Source organism: Ciconia boyciana, chromosome 10, assembly GCF_034638445.1.
Source record: "Ciconia boyciana chromosome 10, ASM3463844v1, whole genome shotgun sequence".
In the NCBI taxonomy this organism is placed as follows: Eukaryota; Metazoa; Chordata; class Aves; order Ciconiiformes; family Ciconiidae; genus Ciconia; species Ciconia boyciana.
In genome coordinates, this window is record NC_132943.1 from 6,716,717 (window position 1) to 6,741,073 (window position 24,357).

Consider the following 24,357-nt stretch of genomic DNA (forward strand, 5'->3'; position numbering starts at 1 on the left):
AAAGAATATTCATAACATTTTCCCATAAATGGAATATATGAAATGAGCCATAAAAGAAGAAAAAGCTTTAAAATAAGAATCTATTCCTCTAAGGAAAGAAGTATATACACCATATATCAGAGCAACATTATAGATTAGTTAATTACACATATAATAACACACAGCTGTACAGTCTCTGGCAATAAAAAGTTCATGAGTAATTTTTCTACTACTGTACACATTAAATGTAAGGCTTGTTTCACTGTAGCATAGAGTTCGAAGAGGACATAGATTTTACATATGTAACTTGTTTATACAGCTTTATTAATCTACTGCAGGAATACATTGAAAATCATGTTAGACATTATTCAACTAGTAAAAACAGAGTTAATAAAAAAACCTGAGAAAAGCAGGAGGACCAGAGTGTAGTGCTGTGAGTGATTATGGATACAGCTCTGGCCAACCCTGTGGAGGCACTCTCCCCTTACTGGAAATGCGTTGCAATATTTTACAAAATTTAATTCCAGTAGAGTTTCAACTAGTCTTAAAAGTGATTGTCAGCCAGCACTCATTAGCTCTATGAAGATAAAACAATTTGAAGCACTCTTCATTTGAATATCAAAGGGTCACCCAGAAAGGTTTGCAGGACTAAACACAAGGCAAATGACCTTATCGCCTTTATCTTCAAACAATGCCTTTAATTTCTGAAACCTTTTGAAGGGTTGCCAGTTTTATGGAGTGTAGCAGTTACTTACCTGATAGAACAAGCTTTTCATCAAGGGGAAATGACCTTTTAACTCCTAGTAACTAAGTAACTGTATTTTCCACCGTATTTTTGTTACTGAAGGTAATATGTATAGACATACTTATTAAACTGGGAACACAAAACAAGAATTAAGAAATAGCTTGCTGTCTTTTAGTGATGCTGAAGGATTCATAAGACTTGTTGGTTCTTTTTTTCATAGTGTGAACTTGAAGTAAATGAAACTGCTCAAAAAAGTTTACATTCTGACAGATTGTGTTGTGACATTATAAGGATATTAACAGAGCCATATGCTGTTTACTTTTTTACTCTGAGTATAACAAACCTACTAATCCCATAAGAATTTAACTGTGAATAAGGAATGTCTGACCAAACAGCTTTTTGCAGATGTCTCGTTATGAAGGAGAAGATGAAAAAGTCCTTTAAAGACCAAGGAAGAACTGTGTCATCTTCTGCAGCCTTATTTTAGGGAACGAAGCTCCCAGTGATGGAGGATATTCTCATTATTTGGGGTTTTTACATCATTTCCTGTAACTGAGAAACATGAAAAGGTTACCAATAATGTCCGTAGCTGCTCTCTGGTAGAAGATTAAGTAAAGTGTCAGGGACAAAAGCAACTCAGTGAATCATAGATGTGGGAGTGCGGACACAACACAGAGCTTGTCAGACTTTTCTCAGATGAAATTCTGTAAATAAGTCAATCAAAAGGAAAAGACAATAGATTTTTTATAGAGGTTTTTTAGACAAAAGTATTTCTCTTAAAAAAAATAGTTGCTTCTAATACCACCATCAACATGGAATTGCTCCCCGTCCCCTCTGGAGCCTTTTCATAACGTACAATTGAAAAAGTTTTTAATTTGGATATGAGCTTCCTGCAAAGGCACCAGCCTTCCTCGAAGCTCACGAAATCCACTGGTGTTACATATATAGTAAAATTAGATACAACTAGTTATTTGCAAGTTCACTGCTGTGGATTTTCCTCAACACTGAAATACATAAGAAAAAATTCGAGCATATCCTGAAGTGAATAAAGAGAAGAGAGAGGACGGTGTCGGGGGAAGGCTAGGTGCCTACAGCTAGCTGAAAAAGACGGTGCATTCTCAAATGATCTGAATGATCTAATTTGATTTAAGAAAGTAAAAGAGGATAGTCTAACATGGCAAAAATTATTCAGTATGTCTCGCAATTTTATAAACCCTGGTCTTGCTTTCACTAGAAGAATGAAGTGAAAGTCAGAGTATGTGATCTGCTCTGTGTACTACCCACAAGCAACCCATGATCTCACTTGTGAGCTTCTGCTGTAAAATCTGAGTGCCATGGACTTTCCATGCTTTAAGCAAAAAATCTACCGGAGCTGAGAAAACATTTTCCCATTAGTATTTCAAAAGGAATAATTCAAACTATTCAGGAGCTTTCCCACTTGCTTCATGTACCTACTGCAGATGATAAACCCTCCCATCCCTTGGTCAGACCTCAAACATGCCACCCAGGTCCTCAGCAACCCCCTGGAGCTCCAGGGCTCCTGCCACCCTCTGGGTCCCTGAGCACAGGAGGGGTGCAAACACCCCTGGGGAAGCCCCAGGGTATCTGGCCTGGAAACAGCTTGCAGGGATGAAGCTCTCAGGGCACGAGTGGGTTTGGTCAGGGACATTCCTGTGACTTCAGAAATTACACTGGGACTGTTCTGGCTCTGTGTCTTTGCTCTGTGGAAAGCACAACAGACATTTATAGCGCTATGCAAACAGAAAATACCCTGCTGAATGCTTTCCTACAGAAGTAAAACCAAGACTCCCTGGCCATGGCAAATAAGCAGTAACAACTCCCAAAGGGAGAGGAACAACCTTTACTGCATGTTTCTCTCCCCATATTATTTTTAATTATCAAAAGCTGTTTACAGGTTAATATTTTATGTCCCTCTTATTTAAGTTTTTCTCAACATCAAGTGACCCCATTGGCCTCATTGTCTGGAATTAATCCAGTTTGTATTGTTTGAAGTAAGAGTGAAATCTGATCTTATCTGATTATGTGCCATCAAAGCAAAGCTGGTAGCAGGGGTTGTACAATGATTTCTGTTTGCTGATAACTTTTTCGCTCCTCTCCTTTTTATCTGAAAGACAACAGGGTTATCCTTACTGCAGGAATAATTCTTTCATAAGGAAGGCAAAATTGGGCAGCTGTTGTTACAGTCTGGGGGTGAGGGAACCTCTTTCACCTTATAATGAATGTGTTTGTGACTCTCCTGAGCAGCATCCGTATGTCACTACTGGATTTTAGGACTCTGAAATTTGGTAGGGAAATAATTTTTAGCTCACACATTTGCCTTCCAATCTTCTGATGAAAATTAATAGTTGTTTTCAAAGTTATACATGCTTACAAAATACTTTTGGTGTGAGAGGGCTCTCTTTCTACTGCATCTCTCCATAATTTGCCTGTTTCCCATTGAACTGTCAAATATGTATGTTGTTTAAACTCCTTAACAGCATTCTATGACTCTATGCTGTACTAAAATTGAGGATCATTTTATTAGACACTGTTCATAACAGTATAGGACATCCATGGCCAAAATGTTTGCTTTAATGGTCCAGTTCCTCAAAGTTATTTTGTCTCCAAATGCCAAATCCAAAGAAGTATTGTATACATCTAACTTCCTTTGCAATCGATAGGAGCTGCAAGTAGTCAAGACAAATCAGTGTTTGTTCCCAAATTGACAAGACAAATTGCTGGGGAGAGGAAGCATCATCATTCTATTTTACAAATGGGATGGAGACGTGAAGTGGCTCAAGGTCATGAAGAAAATCCTTCGGTGGAGCTGAGCCCTGTACCGAGGCCTTATGAGTTGCAACTCAGCCCTGTTAACTGCAGCACACTCATAACTGAAAGCCAATATAGTAAATAAGAGTGTAATAAAAATGCTAAACCTTTCTCCATCTTCCTTGTAAACTCTGAAGTCAAATGGCTACACACACAAACTTAAGGGGACACAAAGTATTGTTGGTAGGTTTTAGACTACTTAACGTATTTTAGATGACCAATACCTGAAATTTCCCCCAAATCCCCTTTGATTTTAATCAGGAAAGGATCCATTCACTTCAAAAATGCTACATCTATGATATCATACAAATATAGTTGAAGAAAAGAAGGAAAAGTCATTCCTGCACTAACTTCATTAAAGACAGAATTTCTTTTCTGTTTTTTCCTACTCTTCCCTAGACCACTTCTGTAGCCTAATAAAACATTTCTGGCTTTGGAAATGGTTCTTTCATTCCAATATATTTCCTCCAATTTTTTTTGTGACCTAGGCTTGCTACTTCAAAAGGCTGAGAATATTGTGAGAAGTACCATTCTGTTTATTTTTAACTGGGCTTGTGCTGTATCCCTTTGAACAGTTTGCTGGGAAATGTTCTCAAGGCAGCCAGATTACCAATTTGTTTGATTTTGTCTACCAGTTTGTTTCCTTGGATATTCATGGGTTTGTTCTGAGTTTTTGACTACTTTCTCCCTGGATGAAGCATCTGTCTTGTCACTTCACAGGTGGAGGTTTAGTGTTGGACATAGCTGATGCCCAATCCACTACAAAAATGGATATTGTCTTTAACGCTTGGTGGGCAGGGTACACTGCTTGTTTAGTGATTTTTAAGTTTTCTTCAAAGTGGTGTATTTTACCTTCAGTTATGACCTTTATTAATTTCATTGTGACAGCTACACTATGTGTTTTGCCCTAAGTAGAGATTATTTATGGTGAAAGCTGAAAAAAGTGGATTAGTTTGAAGAATATTTTTCATCTGACTTTGAAACACCAGTAAAACCATGTGTTAGTGCATGCAATTGTTTGTACAGCTTTTCTGGAAAGAGTTTTGTGTGTTAAGCTCTTAGGAGATTTACTTAATGAATGTATGTACTCATTTGCTTCTTTCTGACACATATTATTTTGATTATTCTGACGTCTATTACTTTGATTGCTGTGTTCACGCTGCATGGCATCCAGGGGGAGCCACAAGGGAATATTCTACATATTGGAAGGAAAAAAATTGATTGCCTAATATAGTTGAGGGATTGTAGTAGTCTGCTCTGCTCCTTTTGCTGGTTTTATATTAATTCATCGATCGAGAGCGAGTTTATCTTATTCCCCTATTTTGTTCACAAAGCAGCTTCCACGAGCTGGATAGCAATTTCTCTGCATACCACAATAATGTAATGCATCTCCCGTGGTAGCTGGAGCATTTTATAACTCAACTGTCCCTTGACAGCTTTGTGTGTTGTTGACAGTTTCAGTAAATGATCCCTCATGTAGTATCTTGCTAATGCCTTATCAGCTCAGTAGCGCTTGCACTTTCCATGAACTGGTGGATACCCCAACTTTTCCTCCTCCTGCTAATAAGAAAAGGCATAACATTTCCCATTCCAGACTCACAGTCTTACTTTCTCTTCAATTTTTAAAAGGCTGATCAAGTTGCATTTAACCTGTGTTCACTAACTTTCAGAAGGCAAAAGTCTATGAAAAAAATCTAGAAGATGACACAGAGATGTGAGGATTCTTGGAAGTTCCTGAGTCAATAGCTCTATAATGAGTTTAATGGTAAATGTGGAGAATGACTTGGGATCTGAACTAGACCATTCCTTTACAGAATAGAGCCTGGATTGTGTCAGCTCCTGCTTGTGTCAGCTCTGTTTAAAACTGTATTTTCCTGACGTTTGACTGTCATGCAAACTTTTCATGGAATTTTCTCACATTGATTTTCTACAGACCTCTGTGAAGAGCAAAGTGAGGTAGAACTCAGTCACTAGTTTATTTAATATCTAAGCTAATGTTTTCTTATTCATAACTTAATAATCAAAAATTTCTTTAGAATTAGCATTATTAGACCTCACTGCATTAGTCAGATATGTTATTTGTTGATCTGATCCAGCTACCAGAACAGGCAGATTCACAAACATCTTCAGAGATTATTTTTAATAGTCGTCTTTGTCCCTTTCCTCCAATTATTTGCTTTCTTTCCTCCAATTATTTGCTTTATAATTAACTATGGGTATGCTATAAAATTAGTTGACTGTGACTCAACCTCCCTCAATAACACTTTGATTCACTCGGGCTACCTTATCATCAGCTCTGTTCTTTTCTTAATGGGCTAGAGAAAAAAAAATATAAAAATTCACAGAGCCATTTGCTCTGTTCTTTTATTAGATGTTAAGACTAGAGCTAGCAACAAGGACATAAACAGGGTGAAATGTAATTAATTCCTTGTTTCTCTTTTGCAAGAAACACAGGGAAAATGAAGAGGAGGCTATTTCTTACGACAATGTACATGCAACTCATTCTTCAAGTGCTAAAATATGTGGACATTTCATTTTCTGAATGTATATAAAGCAGAATAAAAATGAAGGTAAAATAAAGTTATCCTTCTCCCTTAGCTAGCCCATAATCACCCCAGAAGTTGATTTTTGCTCCAACAGAAAGTCTTGTAAGTGCCAGAGGGACTCAGCCACCCACACCCTACAACTTTCCTGAAGCATTTGGGCTCCTTTTCTCCTATAACATCCTTTTAAAGTCTCACTCATAATTGTTGAAAATAGGAATCCTCCAGTTCCAAATAATTTTCAGTCCTTTGCCTGGACTAGTTATTTCAATTGATCTGTAAAGGAAATCCCTAATAAACCACTGTGTACAGTTAACACTGGGAAAGCTGAAGTAGCTTGTAGCATTTCTGGCCTGGAGCAAAGATGCATTTTGTTCATCCTCCAGTCCCGGCGTGGGAGTACCTATGCAGGGACACGACCTGCCCTGCCCGGCAGGTCAGCATCTGCTGAAACAGCAGCAGGTAGGACTCTCTTGTGCCTCCCAGCACAGCACCAGTGCAATCCTGCCCACTGCAACACACCTCACAGGGGAAAAGGTTTGATATTTCCTTAAGATATCATAGTCAAAGACTACGGCCAAGTGGAAGCACTCGGGCTTGGATGTGGAGGGCTGAAGTTTGACTTAATCCCTGTCCCTAGCGTGTGCTTGTGTGAGGGCATTAGCCTTAAAGATACTGATGTACTTCAGGATAGCTGGATTCAAGTTGCAGACTATGATCCCAGCACAAGCTATACAGCTCCCAGAGGAATTTTACAACTATTTTCTCCTCTTGACATGATTGCTGCCTTGCAATACAAATAGCTTTGACATGAATCATAAATCTACTACCCACCCCCATTCCTTCACTTCTTCTTCCTTTTCATGTTTTCCCAATGACTGGTATTTTACAATGAAAATCACCCACAGTTATTCAAGCTGCTTCATAATGTCTGTTAGCCACTAACATTTCTTGTTCTGTTTGCTATTACCTATACTCCTTGCATGGGTGTACAGACATTCTCTCTCATTAACACACTCCTGACAATATTATTCATCTGCTGTTTCAAAACAACTTCATCTTCTGTCTTAGGTCTGAGCTTGCGGATTGCCTCCCGAGAATAGCAAGCATCCTCATTAAGCGCCGGCGGGATGCGAGGGGACCTGGCGAGCCGTGCCTGGTCAGCCCCGTGCAGCTCCCAAGGACCCCAGCACAGAAGCACTCACAAGGTCAAAAAACTGTGCTAGAAGGAGCTTCTTTACCACTCAGAAAGACTGGCGGCAGAGACACTAAATAGTACTTGTATATACAATGATTAGCTGGAAAACAAGCTGTCTTCCAAAGTCTGGTTTTTGTGGTAGTATTGGATTATATTTTTTTAAGACCCTTGAAGCAGACAACTTTGTTCTGGCTTCTTTTAATCAGGTTCACTGAGAAATCCTTCCCTGGTAGTGAAGCACAGGCTTTCTGAAAGACCCTTTGGTGAGGTTCTCAGATTTAAAACCTTGCTGCTGGTCAGCACACGGGGATAACGTATGTCGTTGACAACCTTAACATATATTAATACTTATGTTCCTTTCAGCGCAGCTAAATTGAATATAAAACTAAAACATTGCAATCCTGTAAAAGGTAGCACAGGTGGCCGCATGTGTACATAAGCATAGGAAACACCATTTTGGCCACCACTGTTATCACTGCTTCATGCAATTATCGCTAAAATTAGTGCTGCAGAAATGCTGCAAGAAAAATTATGATGGTCACAAAAAATACACAGTACAAATCCACCCATTAAGTGGGATTTTGGCCTCCGAATTCCATCAAGGGCTCACCATTGTTATAGCCTAACTCTGCACTGTGGTTATCTGCATAACAGTTTATAGACTATACAGCTTCCCAAAGATAACCTACTTCAGGTTGAATAACTGCTGTTGATCCACACAGGAAGGTTTTTTTCTGTCTGATTGCTTTACCAATTGAAAACAATTAAAAATGTACTTTCCCACTGAGACAAAACTGGGAAAAACCCAAAGTGTTAACTGATAGCTTGATATTTTGTTAATCACTTTGACAGGAAAGATGTTGTGTTTTAGGATACAGGAGCTGGATCAATCTCTTCTGTCACAGACAAGTGCCCTCAGAACTGGTCTATCGATTATGCTCGAGAGAATATCTTTAGATCTCTTATTTGAACTGTTTCACTTTCTATTAGTAATTAAATACATCTTGGAAAAAGGGCTTCAGTGTCAGTCTTCCATGTGTTTGCCTACTGTAAAGGTGTAAATAACTGCAATGGACAGCAGGTTCATTCATTCTATGGCATTATATTCATTCTATTCATTCTATATATATTTGCTATTTATAAAAAGTAAAAATAAAAATAAAGCACTTCCAGTACAGAGTTAGACAGGTAGATAGACTGATCATTCAGTTGATCAATACATGTGTTTTGGTCAAAACTATATGCCCAAGTCTGTGAGCCTCCAAATGCCTCCCTTCCTAAGATGAAACCTGTACCAAAAAAAAAGTACAGGTCTTCTCAAAACTTGCACATTTCTGTGAAAAGTTTCATTAACAGCATACAAAATAATCAACACTTAAAATTCCTGACCAGCTCTAACCAAAGCATACATTTTTTAGAAGAATGAACAAGCTAAATAAAAGGGGCAGTAAATTTCAATATTAGTAATGATACTTGTTTGTGAGTCCCCAACAATGCAGAAAAAAGTGATTTATGTTCGTTTGTGCTTATGAAGCAATGTTCTAGCACACTGATTTTCAACCACTTTTTTAATCAAAGGTCTTTTTCTGCAAAAAGAAAGCCATGGATTATCCTGTGTCCCTTATTGTTTTGTGCTTAAGAGAGGGCATAAGGGAACTGGATATTTTGCATAAAGAAAACTAGATAAAGTGAACTTAATGTATGCTTTCCAAAAATCATAGTTTTACTGAAGGCAAAAGAGTCCTTAATTTGGGAGGCTCTGATGAGGGCTCTGGAGCTGGGGGCAGCAGGTACCCACTGGTGCACAGCAGACAGCTAAACAAGAATATATTTGAGTAAATTCTGTGTATGAAGGGCTGGGGGCTGTTGTGCTATTTGTTACATGAACTGAAATCTGACATCTTAAGAGCCTGCATAGCTTAAATAATATTTCAGCCTATAAAGTATGCCTGGGAACACCTATTCTTTAATACCAGAGGTCCTGAGCAAGGTGCTGGAGAGACGTTCCCCCCCCTCCAGTGCAGGCAGCTGGGGCTGAGAAAGGCTGCGCTGGGTCTTGCTCCATACCCATATCTAATAACTTCTTCAAGGCCACGAGATTATTTCTGCTCCTTAAAGCCACCTTCATTTCCTAAAGTGTTGTCTAGCACTAAAGTGTGCTGTTAAGCTGCTGCCATGTTTTTCCATTCTGGTAGAAATTATTGTTCTATATAGTTTGATTTTAAGAGTGCATTCTGGCATCCATTTGGGGAAAAGGCATTATATAAAAGCAAAATCAATATGAGGGACAGTTATATTTCCTGAGCTTTTTCATTAGCTATAAAATATATACATTCAAGAAAGGAGGGGGAAAAAATGTCAGTTTTACCTAGACTGAAGGAGGACAAGACAAAGCACGGAATAATATGCATTTATGTGCACTGGCAGGAGTATGAATGATGCAGCTTTGCTGGGCACAGGCAGATCTCTGCTCTCACTACATCCAAGGACTCCTGCAAGACACTGGCCTTTCCTGTGACAAGCATCAAGCCACTGGAAAAATACAGAAATATACGTATTTTGGTAAATGAGGTGCTTCTTGACTTGTTATCAGTTTTTGTTAAAGCCAAACTGACTGTTGGCTGAATATTCACAGGGAAACTTTGCCTTTGCTCAGCACTAATAATGAATAGAACAGCAATAAAATAGTGCCGAGCCAAATTCTTCCTCAAATCCCCACTGAACTCCACCCAGTGCCACCTTTGTGCTTTCCCCACCAAGTATACCAAAAATGTGCTGCTTCATACCGGAGCAGGCTGCCCTTTCAAGCATCCATGGATAAACCTCTCATCACCTTATGCAATATATTTGCAAAGATTTGCGAGCATGGAGCTGGGACAAATTCTGAAAAACTGTAATCTATATTTCTACAATTATAAACTTAAAGATATTGCAGTGAATTTTTACCAAAACCAAATCATTACTGCTTTTTTTAAGCCCAGCTGAAAATCTAAAATTCATACTGTCATATTAGCCAGTATTCTAACACAGGTTACTAAACCATAAGAGCAAGCATCTTATTTTAGCTTGGAGTAAAATTTCAAATCACAGTGCCTTTTCAGTAGCAGCATGCAATTAAGTGAGCGAGAAATTGCACACAAGCCTTTTTTCCTCTTTCTAACATGGGTCTTCTATAATGCCATTTTCATTAGTAGGAAATACCTGTCGTCTGTAGAAAAATAATTTGCCCTGGTTTTTGAAAACTAAATTAACCCCTACAAAAGATTACCTGAAAACCACTGTATAAATTTATAAGCATTCCAGATTAAATACAAAGTTTTGCTTCTTTCTGGTGTCCCCTAGTGATCTATTTTGTGAGAGAGTTCAAGAGTGAACCCAACAAGTTATTTATTTCTGAAACTCAGATAAGGCATCTGGAAGATTTTATCAGTGTGATTTGGCCACTAACCCATAATTCAGGGAGCTGGGAAATAAAGGCCCAGAAAACTTATCAGAGTGTGATTGTTCATTTGAAACCCAAGCGAAGCTGCGAAGGAACATGCCAGCTGACAACAGACAGCACCAAACAGCAGAAGAGCATTTGTAGGACAGCCACTGAGTAAAACTGGTCTCTTGGGTTTAACATATCACTTACTTACACTACGTGATTACCATCGAGAAGCTTTACATATCTTTTCCCATGTTTTTCTTTTTGCCTCATACTGTCAGATTTGTTATTCACAGAAACTCCCATCCTGTTTTGGCTTCTCTTAGGGTTCTCGGTGAGGTAAGATAGTGAAGCAAACCAGAATTGGTCTGCAAAACTAGGGAAAAAGTAGCCATTAAGTGGAATTTCATTTTTATTATCACAGATTTCTAGTGTACGGATCAAAACTCATTTCAAACCCATTTCATGAAGGTGCATCGGAAAGATATCTCTCTCCCTGTTTGCACGACCATTATATTGTATGACTGCGAGGCGCAGCTTGTTGAACATGTAATTTCATCATGAGAGAGTGCTTCTTGCTGTGCACACACTGCTGCATTATAGGAAAGGTTTGGATTAAAAAGAACAAGCCTCCAGCTCGCACTGCCCTGCTTCTGCAATTGTACAGTATGTCTCATACAAATAAGAGACATTTGTCCACCGCATTCATTCCTCCTGAGTTCATGATTGTAAGATGAGCTACAGCAAGATGTTTTGGTGCCGTTCTGCCAGCCATCACTGTCCCAGGACTCTGCCTTCCTCCCACCCTGCCCAGAGCCCACCTCATCCCAACATCTGCTATTTCTAGTCTCCAGCTCCTGCTCAGTCTTTTCCTGGGCAGCGGTTGGAGCTTGGACATTTTGTCTCCCCCAGCACCCTTCTTCCAGGGGGAAGGGGCAGGAAAGCATTTCTTGCTTCATCTCTAATTGTAGCAACAAGGTAGAACTTCACATTTTTAGCAGTTCTTTTGCACATCTCAGTATCCTGCTCAAACAACTGAGTTTTTGTTTGATACCAAATAAAAGAGGAGAGTGGGTCTAATTTCTTACACAGGGATCTCATGTTATGAACCCTGTAATACCATGTTAAATTCAAGGCCGTTGGTCCTGTCCAACTCCATTGATTTTCACTGGGAATAGACCAGTCATACAGAGAGCAGAGTTTGTCTCATTTTTGCATCGTAACAGCTGCCCTTTTTCATTAAAACAAACCCATTTTCATTAAAAAAACATTGAGACCAGCCTTACATGTCACAGATTTCTGTTGCTTTTTTTTTTTCATTGCTTCTCCCAAATCAAACTATTAAAAAAATAACATTCACCATCTGAATATTTTGATTGCTAATGTGAGGAAAGGCAAGAAAATTTCCCTTCTGTTTTTATAGCAGAAAGATTTATCACAGCTTGCTAAATTCTGGAGTGATTAAGTCATATTAAAGACATAACTAAAACAAGTCTTTGATTTCTGGCTTCTGAAGTTTTATACTTGGTTCAAGAACACATTTTGATTTTGAATGTGATAATATTTCTTCACTATAATACTAATATTGCTCTCCTTCCACAACTGGTCACAATGAAGTCAATAAAATATGCACAGGAGAAATGCAAGCAGCATTTGGCTCAATATAAAGATTGATAATGTAACCACCTAAAAAAAAATGCTTTTTATCATCATAAGTCTCTCCTGGTTTTTTATAGTTTTCATTGAGCAAAACAATCCATCATACTTGAACTTCATGCACGTTTCTGAAGCCAACAGTTAGTACAAGTCAATTTTTAATTATGATATTTTTATAAAACCTACAATTTATTTCCTGATTTTGTAAAACACTTTAAACAGCAAGTCATCGATATAAATTATGTAAATCTCAAGTGACCCCAAAGTCATTAATCTGACTGGATTTCACAGTGAAACATAACATAGCAATAACGCGCTCGCTCTCCGTCTGACACCACAGAGCAGCAAAGATGGCTACAACAGTGATGATCAATGGGAAATCAGAGTTTTGTTCTAGACTAGTGTGATTTTTAACCTTGTAAATAAAATGCCCATTGTGTTTAGAATACCTGTTGCACTCTTCGTACTTAGGGCCAAAGGAAAATGGGTCTGTTAACTGTGAAAAAGAGAATAAAAGGTTATAATCTATAGCACTGTGCAAAGAGCAACAAACCCCTAGTCCAAAATATTGAGCTTTACAGTCAGCCTGCCTGTGAACTTGTCCCCATCCTATTCCTACAGAAAACCACAGCAAATCCTGTTGATGGCAGCAGAAGGAAATCTGTCCAAGAGGACTGAGAGCAGCAGTGGCCCTGTGGTAGCAGCAGCAGCCTCGTGCCAGTTTCCAGCAGTCCTTTCTGCTTTGAAGGAAAACCAAAAAAGTCTGTTGTGCCAAACCCCTTTCCCATGGCCCTTTACTGCCACAGCCCAAAGGCTGCAGAGCTTCTACAAAGGTATTTCCCCCAGTCTGTATGAAGCACAGACTCGCCCTTCTCCTTCCCACCTCCCGGTACCGCTCCTTCCCTGGGGTCCCCCCTGCGAGGGCTCCCGCAGCCCGCGAGGCAATCTCGCCTCTCCAGGCCCGACACCTGTTTCTCGCAGTGAAGCCAGTTTGTGTGTGCCTCCTTTAAAACCTCTTTTTTGGTTTTCCAGCTGTTCTCCTTTTCGGTGGCCACCTCGGTCCTTTCCAGCTGCTATCTCTTTAGGCACAGCTGTGCTGGCTCCATCCTCATCTGCTGGCAGCAGCCTTCTGGCTTCCCTTCATTTGTGTGTGTGGACATTGCCTGTATCCTACTGGACTTAATGCTATTAAAATACCATTGAAGTTTGTAAAGGATGAGAAGATGGCACAGGGATGAACGAGATTTTTTTTTGCTCCTGCACAGGAGAGAGAGTCACAGGATTTAGCTTGTATTCTTCACTACAAAGAGTACTTCAAGTGTCTTGATTTTTTTTCTTTTAAAAATAAGATGTGATTATTGTCTGGGTCTCAGTCTACATGAACTAACATCAGCCAAGTTCTGGTAGACCAAAAAGAAGAGGAACTATTAGAAAGCAAAATATCCTGGCTGTTAGACCTTTCCAGCTTCTCTTGCTTTCTACGCCCTTTCTTTCACTTTATGAAAGTTTGTGCAGGAGACCCGCAGGTGAGGGGAAGCAACTGCAGCATTTTAGGATGTTTGCTAAAATGTAGTTGCAGAGTAGAGCAAGATGGCTTAAAAAAATCCAATGACTTTTTTACCTTTCCTAGGGGACAATTCCCACATACCTCATTCTTTCTTCAGCACTGGAAATGGTTTCTCTTCCTATTTGCAGAGTAAGATATATAGTCTGTACTTCAGTTCATATTTTTTGAACTTCACATGCTCTTCTCCATATTAAAACATCTCACAGGCAAATGCATATCCCTATTTATACTTCTTATATTAACCCAGTTACACGGTGGCAATAAAATTCCATAATAAGAAATAAGAGCTCTCATTGCACATTCGCAAAACCCTCCAAAGAACAGAGGAAGAACAGACCGTAAGTCTCATAAATCCAGCTTAATTTATTCATAGTAAGAGTCTACAAATCAGACATTTTTATATTCCAGAATATCTATGATAAGATGGTGAATGTATAACCCCCCCACACAATAATTTAATAATTGATGATAAAATAACAAAATAGATAATAGTTTTCAAAATTTTTTTATCAAAAAATGAAATATTATAAACAATAATGTGGCCTGTAGGCATTAATTCAAATCTGCAGTGGGTGAGGGCAAGAATAACATTTCAAAACTTTCAGAGCTCTCTGATCCCCTGAACCAGAACCTTCCAGCTTCGCTGCTTCAGTAGCTGCAGTAACATGCAGATATTTCTCCCTTCATCAAACAAACCCAAGTAACCTGTGGGGGAGATTCTATGCATCATACTCATTTTCAGTCTCCAGAAGGTTTTTCAGGTGTTACATCCACAAGAGAAAGAGGGGGGTCTGCTAGAGCTGTCAGTCCAGCCAGCGCGGCTGGAGGTATCTTTGGCTTTCTGCAGGCCACACAGAGGAGGACTTGTTTTAGTCAGACCCAGGTTCTGAGAAGATATACTGGAAAGAGGATTTGGCAAATGCCACCTTGCAGAGCTCCTTCAGTTACATTATAAAAGCCCCTCCTGTACAAACCATGTCATTGCTCTTGCTCAGTCCAAGTCCCTTGCTATAGAGGCAGCAATCAAATCCATCTTAGAAATAGATATTTTGCTCAAGTCACCTAGATCTTTACCTTTCAGTAGGCAGAAACTCCCTATTTTCCACTCCAAATATGTTCATAGATGTTGCTCCTACAGCAGATGTTCTCAGAACAGCGTTCTCCCTTAGCCTACAGAGTTCCCTTCCCCACTATGTACGTATCAGCAACATGAAATGCAACCTCAGTCTCCTTTTTGCTAGGCTAAGCAAATTAATTTTAATCTCTACTTACAAAGCAAGCTCTTCATTCCCCTGATTATCCTAATAGCCATTCCCTCTGCTTGCACAAATCTGAACATGTACACAGGGATCCAAATGAGGTCTATACAGGGGCATTAATTTAACTGTTTCTCTACTGTATTTTCAGCACTGAAAGTAGCTTTTCACATTACAGTGGAAACAGTCACCTTGTGATCAGATAGTATATCCTTCTTTTATTGACCGAATTCTGTTGTTAATTCTCAGGCTTGCTAATGTACTGCTCTACCCTGGAAGTATTCAAGTCTCATTTGTATGTGAACAGGACTTAAAAGAGTTTTTGGAGATAATTCTAGATAACAGTATATAAGACGTGTGCATACTCAATTCAATGGTATTTGTTAGACAAAGGAGGAAAACGAATGTGCAGCAACAAAGGAAATTCTGTGACTCAGCTAGAAAGGTGAAAAGCAGGAATCCAGTAAATATCAGTCTTTTGAGATAATAGCTTTCACTGTTCAGCTATTCTTCACCAGTTCCTTATCTAAAGCCTCTGTGGCACATGCTGATGAGAGAAAATTCGACCCACAGAGCCTCACAGGAGAAAGCGATATACACTCTAGGCCTACTTTTCAGCCTCTTAACAATTATGAATGCTTTTTGTTGATCATATAGATTAGAAATCAAGCAAACAGGACTCTCCTACCTGGAAGGACGGTTCTGATTTACAGTATTTCTGCTTATGGACCCTATTTCACCTGTTTAAAATTGTTCAAGTGTGTGTCAAGGTCAATTTTCTGTGAGGATAGAGTGGCCAACAATGCAAAATTTGTGCTTGCATGATTTTGTGCAATTATGACATTCTCTTGCTGCTCTCAGGAATTCCCACACAACCGATCATTTCTGCCTTGCTCTTTCCCATTTAAGTCATTGTGAAACACTCCAAAAAATGTAAATGCAAAGGCAGATCAGGCTGCTTCCTGCCTGACAGCAGCTTACAAAACTGATGGTGAATCTCTTCACAGCTCTGCCTTTTTTTTCCCCCAGGCATCCTGGTGAGTCTATCTTTCTCTAGGAAAGATAAGGCATCCAGCCTGGTTTGTTAAAAGTCAGCCTGGTGAGTAACACGCAGCACTGCCAGAGCCCATGTGTTTATCCTGCTTCCACTTCCCAGAGGAACATGCCATCTACACGTCTAGGAGGGACCAATCCTATCCCATTCTTCATAGTCACAGAGGGATTTCAGAAAACCAGAAGGCGCTGCATGGGGCTTGAATAAGCAGGACAGCAGTCCCATAGCCCAGATGGCCTCAGCGGCCGCCGCAGTCCCCAGCCCCTTGCTGTGCATGAAATACAGGAAAGTCAGGCAAAATATAGACACGTTGGAATCAAACGGCCTTTTTCTAGAGTGAAAGGAACAAGTACTTAGATACCAATTTTATCCGAGACCTGTAGGAGAAGATTACTTATTGCTGTCTGGTGTCTGCAGCGAGCCACAGTCTCACTCTCACTCAGCCTAATGACGCTCTGGCATTCATGCTTTATTTCATTCTTCAGCAAGCATTCACAATTAACATAAGGAGGGTAATACTTATGTATTAGTTTCTGTATTTGACTTGAAGAGGCAGATGAATAAAACTAAATAAGTGTCAATTGTTAGACGATGGGACTTAATGTAGTTTTGGAAACAGGCGATGCAAGTTTTAATTGCATACAGAAAGATTTCAAGATCATTGAGATCACTTCCATCTGATGCTAATGGCTGTTGTTTCCCAAATCAAGCCCCAGAATTTACAGCCAGGCTCAGCACCCATTTTGCTTAGATCATTTCTTATGAACAGTAATGACCAGTAGTGAAACAGCCAAAAGCCCAGGTGGCTGTCCTGCAAATGTGCATTTTAGAGCCTTGAGACCTGATCCTGCAGCTGCCAGCTTCACCCTGTGAAAACCATTAGCAGCTGGCTTCATGTCTAGAAAAAGAAAATGAAATATGCTGCATTTTCACAGCCATCAATCAGCAGATGCAGTGCCAGGAAAGCTTCATAATGATGTTGACATAGCCAATTGACTTTGCAAAAAAATGTTCTTTTCAGGAGAGAAACACGTAGGCAAAAACAACAGATGATCTCAGCGTACGCTTGTGTGCATGCGGTAGTGATCCCTTTCTTATTCGGACGGGAGGGGACTGAGAGCAGAAATCACCTCCCCTGCCAGAGGTACCCGTGCTCACCCTTGCACCTAAGGGTGCAGCAGGAGCAGGAGAGCCCATTTCTCAGCACCCTTCTGCACCACCTCCCTGGAGCCGTGGCAGCGGGCTCGTCCCCAGCCGTACATGATTAGATGAGTGACTTTGCTTGTCTTGCTGAGCTTTCTGTTATTCTTACCGAGAAGAAAGTTCTGAGAGCGGAAGACCTTAAAATGAAAAATAAAGTTGGAAACCTTAGAGTTACATAACGGATGGAAGTAAACACGGTGGGGAGCAATACGAAAGTATTAATGAACAAAATGTTACTTTTGGGGTTTGGTTGCTTTTTTTCTTAATGTTCTGCAAAATGACTGAAAGCTATCAGCAGCATTGCTGCTCTTAAATGTTGTATTTCCAAAAATTTGTCTGCATGTACCCCTTTTATTATCTTTACTCACTTCCTGACAGAGATACTGAAATGTCTGGCATGACTCACACTGTGAGCAATCCTTTTGTGAGAACTGAATGAAAACAGGCTGATAACAAGGGCGATTTCATTAAAAAAAACAGCCAGGTGACTGGTTACATGGGACGTTATTGAAATTATGCATGCAGAACTCTAACACTATCATATTGTTTTAGATCATGTTTTCCATGGTGCAGGAGAAAGTATCTTTGTCAGCTCAGTGGAGAAAGGTTGGAGATGATTGAAGTAAAACAGCAGGAGGAGGCTGATATGATTAAGTCACATAGTCAACTGCCCATGTATAACACAGTAATGGAGGTGAAAGTAAAGGGCAAACTAAAATTAAGTCGAAAGGACACAGGAGACAAAAGGCTACGCATATAGGACAAGGAGAGGATGTACAATGAGCTGATTTGTACTGCAGGCAGAGTGCAAAATTTTCATGCCCCGTATTCAGATATTTGCTGTTAATATTGATGCAAATCCTGTACTAACTAGTGCTGGAATGGACAGTCTGTTTAGCGAGCATGCATGGAGAGAGGCATGTCTAATTAATTTTACAGTCATGGGCAGAGGGGTCAGATGAGAGCCTGTGAGTGAAATCCCCAGCAGCCGGATTGGACAACAGGAGAAAAAAAGAGTATTTGGGAGAAAACTGGGGTCAGCTTCAGACCCACTCTGGTGATTGTTCACACCTCTTCAGCAGAAAATAAGGTCTTAATTTTGCTACAAGCCACCAGATAAGAATATTATTATTGTAGGAAATCTTGGTTGCTACAAAGGCAGCATAGTCTACTTTAAATTGTTCCCTCTGGGTAGAACGATGCTAGATACAAGTCACAAAACAGCTGGTCATGTGAGCCATAGGGCAACCAGAGTATCAGCACTGTAGCACTCTCCAAGGAAGAAATGATCCATAAAAAGTCATTCGAAACTTCTGCATTTTGGTGCAGAGGGTGCTGTAGGTCACATCATGTCAGGTTGTCATTTGGTCCCCAGTAATCTCAAGCAAATATGTTGGGGGGACAGAAAGCTTGCAAAGATCACTTTTGCTAGTCATCTTCATGGTGCTATATCAGTTTTTCATAGGGCTGTTTCGGCTTGAGGCCTGAGTTCACTTCAGAATAATTTCCGTTGACAATTTACGTCATTGTGTACACTCATAAAGAGTTGTGCAAGTCACAGTTACCATCTTCAAATGTTTCCTGAAGACAGCAAGACTGCCTGGTACAATCATGCAGTCATCAGACACTATAGAAGGGGGTGCTAGAAATTCCTATAAATTTATGTAATCATTAAGAGCATATTATTCTCTCCATCTGTGGATAAGGAACTACAAAAATAGCAAACAGTAACAGCGCTAGTTACAGTCCCAGGCAGGAGTGAAAGATCTAACTTCTTCCGAGGTGAGGAAGCACTCAGTGTCTTGAAGAAGCTGACAGGACACTATCCAGCACTTGGGGCAGAGCAAACATTTCACCTTCCATCTATCAACACACAAAGTTGTGATGGGAAGCACTCACAAACCAGGAAACCCCAGAGCTAAGGTTGTTTGTGCTGCCTTCCTTTGCTCCTTGTGCTTGCAAATTCTAATCCAGTCTCTGTGGCATGACCACGCACTGATTTGCTCGAGGACTGGTGCTTCCTTCAGTGCCCAGGATAGATGGCACTCCATTACTGAGCAGTGAGCCAGTATTTCATGTCATTTGTACTTGTGAGCACGTGGCTTTAATGCGTGTATGCCACAAAGTAGCAAAAACCATCTTGGAAGTGCCATTCATTTCCTGATAGGCTTTTTCCTTCTTTATTATAGTGACTGGGTGCTTAATGCTCAGTCATTAATTTACTTTCACAGCCTTTGTGGGGTGAAGGGCAAATATTACTAATGTTATCAAGGCAAAGGAAAGTAGTGCAGGTCCATTAACAGGGAAGGAGAGCAGGTAAAATGACATAGGGAATACAGATGCATTTGAAGTCTTTGTTGCTTCAGTCTTCTCAGAGAAATTTAATTACAGTCAGATATTTAGCACAGTTAATTTCAAGATGGTAACAGGAACACAAGGCACAAAGAGAAGAGACAGCTAAAAATGGGTATATACAGGTTGTCAGTAACTGCTGAATCCGCCTTGAATAATAGCCAAATCGTTATTTGAATCATTAAAAATTACCTTCAAAAACTCATGGAGAACCTCTGAGATCCAAAGAAGGACAAAGACAGAAGCACACATTTAGTACTTACCATCAGAAACTGAAGGAAGGATGATTTGAGAACCTACAAACCAGCCAGACCACCTTCAATGCAGGTTCCTAATGACTCGCAACTTGCAGTTACCAGGAAAAATTAACAGGACTAAAATTTGTTACTGAGGGTAGTGCACATAAAGCAAAGCAACTCATTAGACCTGTGCACTTGGACTTGAGAGGCCACAGCTGGAATAGTATGTCTAAGTTTGATCATCATACTTAAATAAAGCTGCACAAATTAGAGACAGTTCAAAAAGGGAGCAGCAAAGCTATCAAGGGGCCTGGAAATGTGACCTGCAAGGCAAGTTAAAAGAAATAGGCTTATCTTAGAGAAGAGAGCACTGAAAGGGGTTGTGTTTAGTCTTCTAACATGGGGAGTAGAGAAGGCAGCAGCTGGTTATTCCCCCCTATCCATGGATGGCTGAGGAAGAAGGAGACCAGCCTGACCTCAGCACAGGCAAAGGCTGGACGCTTTCTAACCATGAGAGTTAAGTGGTGGGACACGTTGTCGGGGGAGATGGGTGTCCACAAAACTCTCTTCACCTGGAGCTGAGAAGGGGAGAGGCAAACCCCACAGGTGGGTGGCTTAGCAATGTTAAATCCTGCCTCAGAAAAGGAGAAAATAAGGTGATGGGGAAAATGCTGGCATGGATTATTAAGAACAATTGCACCGTATGGGGTGATTTCCTTCTCTGACAGCGTTACTGATCTAGTGAGTAAAAGGCAAGTGCGAGGTGTGAGGTATCCTGACTTCACCAGCATCTCCAGGCCAAGAAGTTAATGGTTTCAGAGACAGGGAAATGGGTCTAAAAGTGTCCCATCTGCTGAGGTGTCTAGTCTCTGAACCCAGAGCTGCCTGAGGGGAGACAGGTACGGAGCTGCTCTCCCCTTCCATGAAAAGTACAGAGACTTTTTTTTTCACTCTTTCACACTAGAATGAAACAAACCCCTTTTGAAATGTTTAGTAAAAACACTTAGAAAGAGAGGGAAAGGGAGAACGATCCTCTTCTCCTTCCCCTCTCCCCCACCACCAATCCCCTAATAGCCATCGGCCCAGGAGATAACAGCATTAATTTGGGAAGTTTTGCTGGGGCAGACCCAGAGCAGAGCCCGAGCCTCCCATTTTGCCATTTCTCATGTGCTTTGATTATTCCAAAGTGCAGAGCTTCCTCCTTTTTCTTTTCTCCCTTTTTTTTTCCCCTCCAGCAATTCTGTACTAAAAATCACACAACAATAACTTCGATGGAAAAACACACTTCTGTGAAAATCTCTGCTGTGGCAAGTCAACATTTTCCAACAGAAAAATTTTTCATCAGAAAGCTCGCAGACAGCTCCTACATCGAGATTTCAGTAACAGCTAAGCTTTAAGTGCCTCATATTTCTGCATATCAGGGTCGTCAGTCAGGCACACAGAAAACGAGGAGCATAAAAGTAATGATCACCTCTGACATGGCTGGAGTGACTTATCCAGCGTGACACAGGCCCCCACGGCAGCCGTATCAATCACCTCTTCGGGGCAGCATTCTCAAAGTATTTTTTTTCTCTAAAACATCAATACTAGCTAACATTTTTTAAACACCGTCATCCATTTCAGGCAATCTTATTCTTCATAATTTCAGTCTCTTTCTATTGGGAAATTTGGAGTGTATTTCATAGTATGAAGTGTCAAGAGAACAACTGCATCGAGGAACAACATCCTTTCCCTTGCCACTTATGTTTGTTTGCCTGAAATATGTGCAGTAGCAAAATATACACATCCACCCAAGCAAGAGTAAGTAACAGTTCTGATGCACCACTACATACTAAGCATCTCTTAAACATACTAAGAAGTTTAATATTCAAAATCTCTGCATGATCAGAGATCAGATTTTTAGGTAGTTTGATCTTGCTACCCAACTTTCTACTTATTTTTTTCCTCCTTCATAACATTTGGATTATTTAGAGAAAATCTTAATGGGTAAAGCTACTGCTCTTCTAGTTTATCCATGCAATTGCCTTAAATCATTTTTATGCAATAATCTCACAAAGAGCTTATACTTTTCACTTTTATCAGCCAAAAAGCATACTGGAATCAACATATGGTATCTCACTCTATTCACTTTATACTGATTCCAAATACTCAGGGGCAAGTTGTTAGCAGACAGAGAGTAAAACAAGCATGTAAAATCCATGCCAAGCCCTAAATAGACAAGGGTGTGAACAACCCCCTCCTTGTTGTTGAGCAACAGGGCACTGCTCAGAGCCCTCTCCTAGGAGGGACCCTACAGATATTCCCCTGGGGCAGCACCTGAGGCCCTGAGCAAAAGAATTTGCAACATTTTTAGGGAATTTCTGGGAGCTGCTCAGAAAGATAAGTTCTGCTTCAAACCAATACACTCTGCTAAGAGCACAGACCAAACAACGGTAACATCTCTAAAGTTCACAAATGTTATCCCACGTGTGGAAAATGGAATTGTGTATAATCCGTGGTGTACGTTGTTGAATGCGGGTGGATTACATGACCTTCCCCAGTCCTTTCCTGCCCTATTTGCTTTGACCTTCTATTGTATTGCCCAAGTGTCCTGTAGTTCCTTGCTCCTGGCCCAGGCTAGACCTCAGGACAACAGGGACAAGCAGTCCGTTTTCCCCAACGTATTTCTCTCTTTCCCCTAGCAAGGTTTTGTCTCATAGACAGGGATTTTTTTCCCCCATCATTGTAAGAGGGGCTAAGTCAGCTGTACTGTTCATATTACTTGGGCCAGAAGAAATGATTAATTGTTTTGTTTATTCTCTTTAATCTTAATGTTGTTTATTAACAGCTCCAACTCCTACTTGGTCTGGCAGAAAAAAATCAACTCGCATTTTAGCTATTATACATACATATACCTATCTTCTAAAAAGGCTGAAAAGCAGATTCTTCCACTGTCTCCACATATAGCATATGCATACACAAATATCATCACATCTCAGTTCTTTACTTCTTATTCTCGTAGGAAAGGAGGCTTAGCTTAATGACTATTTGCAGAGCCTTTTGCAAAGAGATGGACTGCCATTTCTCATGAAATCACAGCCAAAATAACCTGCTGCTGTAAGAAATCTTTGAAAAGATTTCAGCTATGCAAAATTACTGCAAATTATTATTGCAAATAAGATTCAATCTGTATAAAAATCTATGTCATTCTTGGCACATACCCATGAAGTCCATGGGTGATCCTAAGAAAAGGTTTGCCTTGAAAGAGAAAAGGTCATTTTTCCTACCTTAGAAGAGGATTTTAAATGATGGGACACATTCCAAGAATAGGTCTGAGAAGAAAATATGAAAGCTGCAGTCCTATGATCAGAGTGATAATGTTTGTGGTCCCTGATTAAAGAGATATATTCAGCTTTGATGTACTCTTTGTAGTCGAGGAGTCATAATGAATAAGTAACGAATACCAATAAATGAGTTTGAGAGAAATACAGAAATTAGCTGGTTCAGATGACCACTTCAAGTCAGACCTACAGTGTATTATCCGTATCAGCAATTGAGACCCTAATGGCAGATCAGACTTGCTGGCAACATGAAAAAATTTGCATCATGGCTAAGAAGAATTGCAACCTAAAAGGATGCAAAATTTAGGAAAGGAAGTTGTCTCTCAGGACAGATGAAGATGATGAATGTGTCTTGCTGTTGAAGAAATATGTAAAAATATTGCAGGTAACATGAATCCAGAGTGTTTTGGATGCATAGCTAGAGAAGTCATTCATTTATGTGGCTGATCACTACAGTATGGGAGATAAATCAGAATTAGGCATCCTTGCTTGAGGTAGAGGACAGGGAAATACATCTATTATAGAAGGACTGTCAACAGACCAAAGTGGTCTCCCTGCCTCATGTTCCCGTGCATATGCTGTAGCAATAGTTTAGAGATAAGAAGGATTATCATGAAAAGCAGTAGGCTGACCCTCTTTTCAGCACTGCTCATGCCAAAATGCCTCTGTGCTCTTTACACTGGGTAATCAGGATTGGGATAAGTGCCATAACAAGACACACTTCATTCTTCTATATGTTTATGCTGGGTGCATGCATTGCTTTCCTGACGCCAGAGCAATAGGAGCTGTGTAGCTTCCAGTTTGTAATGTGATGGGGGTCTTGCAGGAGACCTATGTTTTGGATCTGGCCATCCCGCAGTCAGAATAAAAAGAATAAAAAATAAGGGCTCATCATACGGAGGAGTTCATGTGAATGAAGGCAGGTGAGATAGGGAAAACAAAAGCACAGAGATTGTGCTCCTTGGAGCAAACCCAATGATACGAGCACC

At 40.2% G+C, this 24,357-nt stretch overlaps 1 protein-coding gene across 1 annotated transcript in view; it reads left to right on the forward strand.

The window, feature by feature from the left end:
• LOC140657611 (von Willebrand factor D and EGF domain-containing protein-like) overlaps window positions 1-24,357 on the forward strand; it is a 181,465-nt gene that overhangs the window by 441 nt on the left and 156,667 nt on the right. The window lies entirely within an intron of this gene.